Raw genomic sequence first — 8,264 nt, forward strand, 5'->3', positions numbered from 1 at the left:
TACGTGTGGCTCTGATTTATTTTCTGGGAAGGGCTGAGTCTTTTCTTGCCTTTGTTAAAATCCTATCAGATCTGGCCCTTCACCTCTTCTCTCTCTGGCTCCGTCTTTTGTCTGTAGACGTCAAGAACATTTCCTGCGTTATCGTGGCTGTTGGTAAGATGGAAGCTAATGAAAAGTATATTGACTTCTTTAAACGATTGAGTGTTTCGAATTCAAACAGATTTTGTTTTTACAAGGCCTCTCTGAGCTTTGGCGGGAAAATCTATTTCCCTTTCCTGGCTTGAGGAAGTAGCAGGCTGTCCCTCTTCCTACGCGTTCCCTTATTGTGTGACAATCAACCCTGAAACATCGCCCAGTTCCCTCTAAAGGACCAGGCACGGGCGAGCGGTGACCGTGGGAGACAGGCAGTGGGGCCGCTTTGGAGGGGAAATGGGGATGTGCCCACCGGTAGATGCCTTAACTGCTCCTGGCCTTCTCAGGGCCCCCAGGCCCAAGGGTGGGCATACGGGGTGGGTGGCCAGTGAGAGGGTGGGAGGTGTCTTCGTGCCCTAGGGCTGCTGCCACAACATCACACACTCAGCAGCTTAAAACAACAGAGGTTTTTTGCTCTCACAGTTCTGGAGGCCAGAAGTCCCAAATCAGAGGGTCGGTGGGCTTGCACCCCACTGAGGCCCAGAGGTAGCACCTGTTCCTTGCCTCTCTCGCAGCTTCTGGATAGTGGCCGGCGATCCCTGGCGTCCCTGGGCTGGTGGCTGCGTCACTCGAGTCTCCTCTATGTCTCAGCTCCCTTCTCTCTCTCTCTCTTTCTCATAAGGACACCACTCTTTGAATGTCAGGCCCACTTGAAAATCCAGGATATTCTCCATGTTCCCAGTTACATCTACAAAGACTCTGTTTCCAAATAAGGCACACTCTCAGCTAGTGGTGTTAGGCTATGGAGGCGTTTTTTGTGGGGGCCTGAGTGTGCCGGTGGGGTGTGGGGTGTGCTGTGTGCGCTTGGAAAGCAGCCCCGAGCCCCTGGTGGCCCTCCACTCGGGTGCCCCTCCCCCCCTCCCCCCCCTAATGCCTGATGGAGCAGGGACCCCACAGGGAAGGAAAGACGAAACCCGCCTCCCTGGAAGACAGTCCCAGCCTCTAGTCCCACCGTCAGCCCCACCTGACTGGGACCCTAAGACAGGCCAGGGGTCGGCCTCCTCGCACTGCCCAGCCAGCCACCTCCACTGGGTCCCGCCTCCCAGGGTCCCCTCTGTGGGGCTCTGCCCTGCCCCCTCACCCCAGTGCTTACTTGTCCAGACCAAACCCCTCCTCTACCCTCCCTCCAGACTCTGATCTCAGCTGTGTTCTCGGAACAGCCCAGCCCCTAGATCTTGAAAGTTCCTACTTTTCTTACTGCCTAAGTAAAATATTTCTGGGGGAGCCTGAACGGCTCAGTTGGTTGAGCTGCCTCTTGATTCCGGCTCAGGTCATGATCTCAGGGTCATGGGATCAAGCCCCAGGTCTGGTGCCCACTCAGTGCTGAGTCTGCTTGAGACTCTCTTTCTCCCTCTCCCACTTTCCCTTCCCCCATCCCCGCTCCCATGCACACCCTCTGTCTCAAATAAATCAATCTTGAAAAAAAATTTCCATCACTAAGAAGTCTGGAAATACAGGTAAGAAAAAAAATAAGCCCATAATCCCCAAACCAAGAAATAATAATTGTTAATGTTTTTATATTTATTTTTCTATGCTTTTTTTCTCAGTGTATTAAATATTTATTACTTTAGAAAAGCGGGATTGTTTAGAGTTTTGCAAGGCCCCTGTATACCTTTTTGTAAACCTTTTTTTTCATGTGATACTATAGTGTAGCCCTCATGTGACGTGAACTTTTCTATCAATAAATACAGCTCTTTGTCACCATTTCGAATGGCTGCATGTGTTCCGTGATTGCAAAATGTATTTAAGCAACCGCCCACTGATGACCATTTATATGGTGTTCAATGTTGTGCCGTTATTATGCACGCACATTGCATTGTGTTTCCTTATGCATATAAATTTATGAACATGAGTTTTCCTTGGGCTGGATTTTTAAAGTGGGTAACCTGGATGGATGCTGTCACGACTCCAGCTGAAGGCCGCCAGGAACACCCGTGTTGAGCTAGCTGGCTCAATGAGCAAGCGGCTCATTGCAGTGAGGGGGGATAGCCGGCAGGAGGGGCTGTGGGGGCAGCGTGGTAAGGGAGTGTGCGGAGGCAGGTGGTGTAGGATTTGGACCTGGGTCCGAAGCTGCTGGGGAAGATGCAAGGAAGCAGGGCTTTGTTCCACGTCGGATGCTCTCAGGGCAGAGACGGTTCTCAGGTTGGGTATCTCCGTACATCGTATCTAGACTAAGGCAAAGCTGTAATTGGTAAAGAAGCAATAGTTGCTCATATATATTAGCCGGGATGAAAGGATATATTCGGGCTTTTTTGTGGCATGGATCATGTTCATGTTCTGTGTTTAGGCTGGTTCTGGCATGGTCTTGTTTCAGCCTCGATCCGTCACAGCATGCCTCGTCTGACACTGATTTTCTTCAAAACTGTGCTCAACTGGAGAACAGCAAAGCCTAGCAGGAGAGCCAGACCAGCTCCTGGAGCTCACAAGCTGTTTTTCTCCTTCTTGAAGGTCAGACATATTTTTAAAGCTTGGGAAACCCATCACCAAATAGGCCTTCACTGAGGTTGTACTCAAATCTACCCCCTCCCCCCCCCCACCGCCACGCACACACTCAGTACACACACATACACAGGATATTACCTTCGAGGCATAGAGCTGTCGCTGGCCTACTCCGCCTTTGACCGGGCCTAGCCTGGGAAGCCCCGGCCCACCTTTGCACTAGGCTACCTTGCTAGATCTATCCACAGGTCCGCTGTGCAGAGTCCCTGGCCTTGGGAACCCCTCTGGGTTGAGAGCAGCGTCTCTGGGTCCTGCATTCCCTTTACATAATGCCACACATGCTTGCAAACGTTCGCCCACGTGATGGTGGCTAAGGACGATTTAAATGGCTCTGCCTTGCTGAGTGAGTGGGAGGAGCACGGAAAGCTAGCACCTGACCCACCATCCAAAGCTCCCCCTGCAACCGGCATTACAAACTTCAAGATTCTCAGCAGCTCTCAGAAGTTCGGTTTTGCCAAGTTCGGTTTTTCTGTTGAAATCCCAAGGTTCAAACATCATTTTCTTTTCTTTTCTTTTTTTCTGGCTCAGCGTTTCCTTAGGGCTCTGGAGTTAAAGTTGATGTGGCTGAGATCTGAAGCTTACTAACGAAGACCGAGTGGATGAGAGAGAGAGAAAAGAAGGAGGTGGTCACTGATGACTGGGATGGGGGAGTCAGTGGAGGGAGGCTCTTTCTCTTTCAAGGTTCGGGCTCAGCCCTTCTGGTGTGAGATCGGAGGGGCCCAAGGCCCTGCCAGGAGCACCCTACCCCCCACCCCACCCATTTCAGGCAGTGAGAGAAGTGCTCAGCGGTGTGTGGGGAACAGGGGATGGAGGTGACTGGCCCGACTAGGGGCTCAAGCTCCCTGACAGTGCTTCTTACACTTAATTTTCAGCCCTAGCAGGATGCTCAGATTTTCTAGCTAAGCCTCTCTGCTTTCTAGGACATTCCATCTGAGAAATTGAACAAGGAAGGGTGAGTGTTCCTACAAGAGCAGGGTGGAGGTGTGTGCACGGGCAGGGAAGGGATTGGAAGGAAGAAGCCTGTCGACATTTGAGGCCCAGGGGGCTCCCTCGGGGTTTGCACTCCCAGCCTTGAAACAATCTGGTGAATAGGAGCTATTTTTATTTCTATTTTACAAGAAGAAAACAGACGCTCAGAGAAGTTTAAAACGTGCAGATAGGGCCGAGGCGCTCAGCCGGGAGATGGGGCAGCCAGGACTGGGCCTCGGGGCTTCAGGGTCAGCAAGTTCCCTCGCATTGCTCAGGCTGGCAGCTTCCTTTGTAAGGAAGTCCATCGGAAGGTGGTGGGAGAGAAGGCTCGGGGAAGGGAGTGGGCACCAGGGCCCGCGGTGGTCCTCACACCCATTCTGCCGTTAGGCTGATGGGCAGCCCTGCCTTGAGTCTGGGCTGGCTCTGCTACGTCTTTATGGTCTATGAAAACCCTACTCCTTGTTCCATAGGTGGGAATGGCTATGGGACCCGTGGCACCTCCCCAGGCCGGTGGCAGGACCCGTGACACCTCCCCTGGCCAGGCTCCTGAGTCCCCTAGGAGCCACAGCAGACTACGGAGAATTCACAGGTCTGTCTTTTGGGAGTATTAGGAGCTGGGAAACACAGCTTGGAGACCAAAGCGGGAGGGCTAGACAAAGCCCCTTCCCCCATTCCCACCCTACAGTGCAGTCAGACCACATGGTCATTTCTTCTGTAGGTCCTGACCCCTCTACTGGGGACACCCACCCCTGCCCCACCGTCCGGTCTCCCAGCTAACGTCTGCTCCCTTAAGACTCATTGTTGATGGCACTTCCTCCAAGGAAGCCTCCCTGAACCTCCTGGCCTGGGTCAGTTGTTTCTAAATGTAGGTTTTATTATTATTCAGGCACGATGAGGCCAACAGATCATGAGACAAGTGCCATTGAAGACAGTCTTACTCCCAGCTCCCAAGTGGAGAGGGTACGCCTTGCCGGGCAGGATCACGTAGGGAAGCACCAGGGTTGGTCAGAAGGCAGAGGGGCAAGGGGAAGATGTGGGTAAGGAACCTTCATTGTGGTTTCCGAGGGAAGGAACAGATGAAGGGGATAAATAGACTTAGGACCCACTGGTTTGCATCATTTCAGTAGGCTCTGGGCTGGAGGGTTCTCTGTAGTTGTTTGGTACTTGGCCCTGGGGTGATCAGGGTTGGGGGGACGGTGTACCTGAGTGTGAAAGCCAATAAAAGAAGTGATGGGGAGGGACACCTGTGTGGCTCAGTGGTTGAGCTTCTGCCTTTGGCTCAGGTCGTGATCCTGGGGTCCTGGGATCGAGTCTCGTTTTGGGCTCCCTGCATGGAGCCTGCTTTCTCCCTCTGCCTACGTCTCTGCCTCTCTGTGTCTCTCATGAATAAATAAAATCTTAAAAAAAAAAAGTGATGGGGATATGGGCTCTGGGTTAGTTTGGTTTGAAAATGAAAACTCACTAATGGGCAAGTGCTTTACTAGCTCTAGGAGTTGGCTAACCCTGAGAAGGACACACAGTCCCTTCCAGGTCAGTAAGACCTCAAGACGTCAAAGCATAAGAATAAAAAGACATGCTCCCTGAAGTTGGTTACCCCTCCTGTGAATTCTTGGAGCTGACTGCGCTGGACTCTTGACTTGTCCACCATCCGGTACCCTGAGAAGCCTCATAAGGGCAGAGGTAAACCTCCAAAAGCGAAGCGCCAACACACAAAAGATGAATTTCAGGTGCAGCTCACAAATGACTCTTATATTTTATTTTTTATAAGATTTTACTTATGTATTCATGAGAGAGGCAGAGGCACAGGCAGAGGGAGAAGCAGGCTCCCTGTGGGGAGCCTGATGTGGGACTCGATCCCAGGACCCCAGGATCACGATCTGAACTGAAAGCGAATGCTCAACCACTTGAGCCACCCAGGTGCCCCATAAATGACTCTTTTAAGGTAGTCATATAGTTACTGTAATGTATTTTAGAAGTAAACCAGCATATCAAAATGTTATTTCATTGATAAAATAAGTTTCAAGTGATTGCTGAGTAAATAACATTCCGGATGCCATGAGGCAATGACATTGCACGGGTGGCACTGATCCTCCACTTTATCCCATTGTATCCCCAACCCCGCAGCACAAGCTTGAGGCTCAAACTTTGTTTAAATGCGTGAATGGAGGGATCCCTGGGTGGCGCAGCGGTTTGGCGCCTGCCTTTGGCCCAGGGCGCGATCCTGGAGACCCAGGATCGAATCCCACGTCGGGCTCCCGGTGCATGGAGCCTGCTTCTCCCTCTGCCTGTGTCTCTGCCTCTCTCTCTCTCTCTCTGTGACTATCATAAAAAAAAAAAATTAAAAAAAAATAAAATAAATGCGTGAATGGAGAAGCCCTAGGCTTGCAGTTTGTCATCACCGCACCCCCCCATCCCTGGCTGTACCAACCTGGAAGTGTGGGAATGATGGGATGAGCAGGGCCGGAGCTGGGGAGTTGTTTTGCATGAGCTCTGTTGCACAGATGAGAAACTGAGCCCAGAGCCAGAGAGAAGGCTGCCCCGAGGTCACACAGCAAGTCAGTGGCCAGGGTCCGACCCAGTCCAGGGCTCCTCACTCAGCACTGAGACTGCCCCACTCCCAGCCACATAGGACTCAGTTCAAGAGCAGAACCCACTCTGCTTCTTGGGGGGAAGCCCCTCTCTGTCTTCTGGCTCGTGCACTACCTCAGCCAGAGGCTTCATCTACAGGTGCGTCCCGCCGCCCAGCAGCAGCCTGGACCCTGGTGCACAGACAGCCGCCCACCCCAGGGGGATCCTGATTTGGGCACTCACAGGAGCCTCCCACTGCGGACACACTGTGTCCTGGGCCCTGAGTCTTTTAAAATGAGGGTCCTTAGAGCCAGCACTCAGGTTCTGAGACCAGGACCCTCCAAACTGCCAGGACCTCAGGCCTCTGAGCCTGCCTTCCACTCAGGCAGGTTAAGGTTATATCTAAGGTCACACACAGCTTGTCAGTGCCAGACCCAGGGTCAGAATTGGGTATTCTTTCCTAGGGACCCCACTTTCTCCCCATATGGGTAACTGGATGAAGTGGGCTGAAATGGGCTCTCTGGGAAGCTACGAAGCGATTTGTCCCTGGAATGTTCAAGAAGATGGACATCCCAACCAGAATCCTCCTGTAACTGGCATGGGAGATTTTGGTGCAAGGTGGTTCTAGCTGAGAGCTGCGGCTCAATGGGGTTTGGTGTCTGGGCCACAGAAGAAGGCCTTTGCTCTGGGGAATGTATGGCTTGGCTGGGCCCATGGGGCATATATCCTGGCCCCCTGGGCACCACCACGAAAAGGCTTTTAGGGAAACGTGCTGGGAGCCATTTCCATGTATCTGTGTTTGTAATCGTTGCCTGTGCCTAATAGCTCAGCGCCCCAGAGTTGTATGGGGGATGTACGTGCAGAGGGCTTTGGGGATGAGCTGAAGGTCCAGATCCCTGAGGTCAGATCCTACAGGGAGTGATGGACACAGCCAAGGCCAAGGCCCGGCCTAGGGACCCTGGGGAACATGGCACCCTGGGATGCTTCCCCCGAGTGGCCGCTAGATGGCGCCCAAGGGCCAGTTCTCACCTGGGCCCCAGAAGCAGGGCCTGGAGGGTGTTGCTGGGCTTGCCTGTGATGGACAGGATGGTCCAGGACAAGGTATTTCAGACTCGTTAACTGAAACCATACATGGGGACCTATATTCCAGGGACAAGTAGCTGAGAAAAGTTGGGGGTGGAGGGAAGGGAGCAGGAATCTGTCCATCTGCTGAGATGGGATTGTGACCCACAAGAAACAGATACACACATACCTGAACACGTGTGTATGCACACACACACACACACACGCACCGTGCTATCCACGTGCAAAGGCAGAGCAGTGGGTAGGGACTGGTTCGTCCAATTGTCCCAGGCAAGAGACATCTTTTGAGCACTTCCTCAGGGCTGAGTGTGGTTGTTGGGTCCCGTGGGATGCAGGGATGGGCAAGCCACCATAGAACAGCCCACAGAAGCCAGCTACTCCTCCAAGCAGAATGTGGGTGTCCGAAAAGGTAGAGTCACAGATCGGAGGGCTGAGGAGGGAGGGACGTTTAAAGATACCTCCTATTCATGGAGTGTTTTAGAGTTTCTAGAATCAGCTACAAGTAGGCAGAGCACTTGCTTTCCTGTTTCACTTTATAGCTTATATGAGTCAGGGAAGGCTGCACATAAAGAGCCTGGAGAAAGCCCATCTCGGGTCCTACGGGCTACACTGACCCCCAGCTGCTCTGACCGTGGCTGGCACCCCGGGGTGGAGGGCCAAGACTTTGATGGGCCGGGATTTCCCAAACATGATGCGTGTAGCCCCACCTCCTAGTGTGGGGCCTGGGCTCTGCAGACCAGGTCACTGAGTCACTGTCTGTGGCCCCCAGAATGAATGCTTTTGACTTTTAGGCAGTTCTTAGTTCCCGGAGACAACTGGTCAAAAATCATCTATCGCCGAACTCAATCATCAGGCGTGGTATTAATAACATAAAACTCTCCCATTCTTATTTAAATGTTTTTGTCAAGACATTTCTGAGCAGCTGAGCTAGAAATAGAGCACCCCAGAATGCC

At 52.5% G+C, this 8,264-nt stretch overlaps 1 long non-coding RNA gene across 1 annotated transcript; it reads left to right on the top strand.

Annotated features, from left to right (window-relative positions):
* The first annotated feature begins 2,503 nt into the window (after positions 1 to 2,503).
* On the top strand, positions 2,504 to 4,251 carry LOC119866529. The gene is made up of 3 exons (XR_005380305.1): positions 2,504 to 2,640; positions 3,220 to 3,314; positions 4,131 to 4,251. It is a non-coding gene; the product is annotated as an uncharacterized LOC119866529 (long non-coding RNA).
* Positions 4,252 to 8,264: the final 4,013 nt, after the last annotated feature.

This window comes from Canis lupus, chromosome 28 (assembly GCF_011100685.1).
Source record: "Canis lupus familiaris isolate Mischka breed German Shepherd chromosome 28, alternate assembly UU_Cfam_GSD_1.0, whole genome shotgun sequence".
Lineage (NCBI taxonomy): Eukaryota > Metazoa > Chordata > Mammalia > Carnivora > Canidae > Canis > Canis lupus.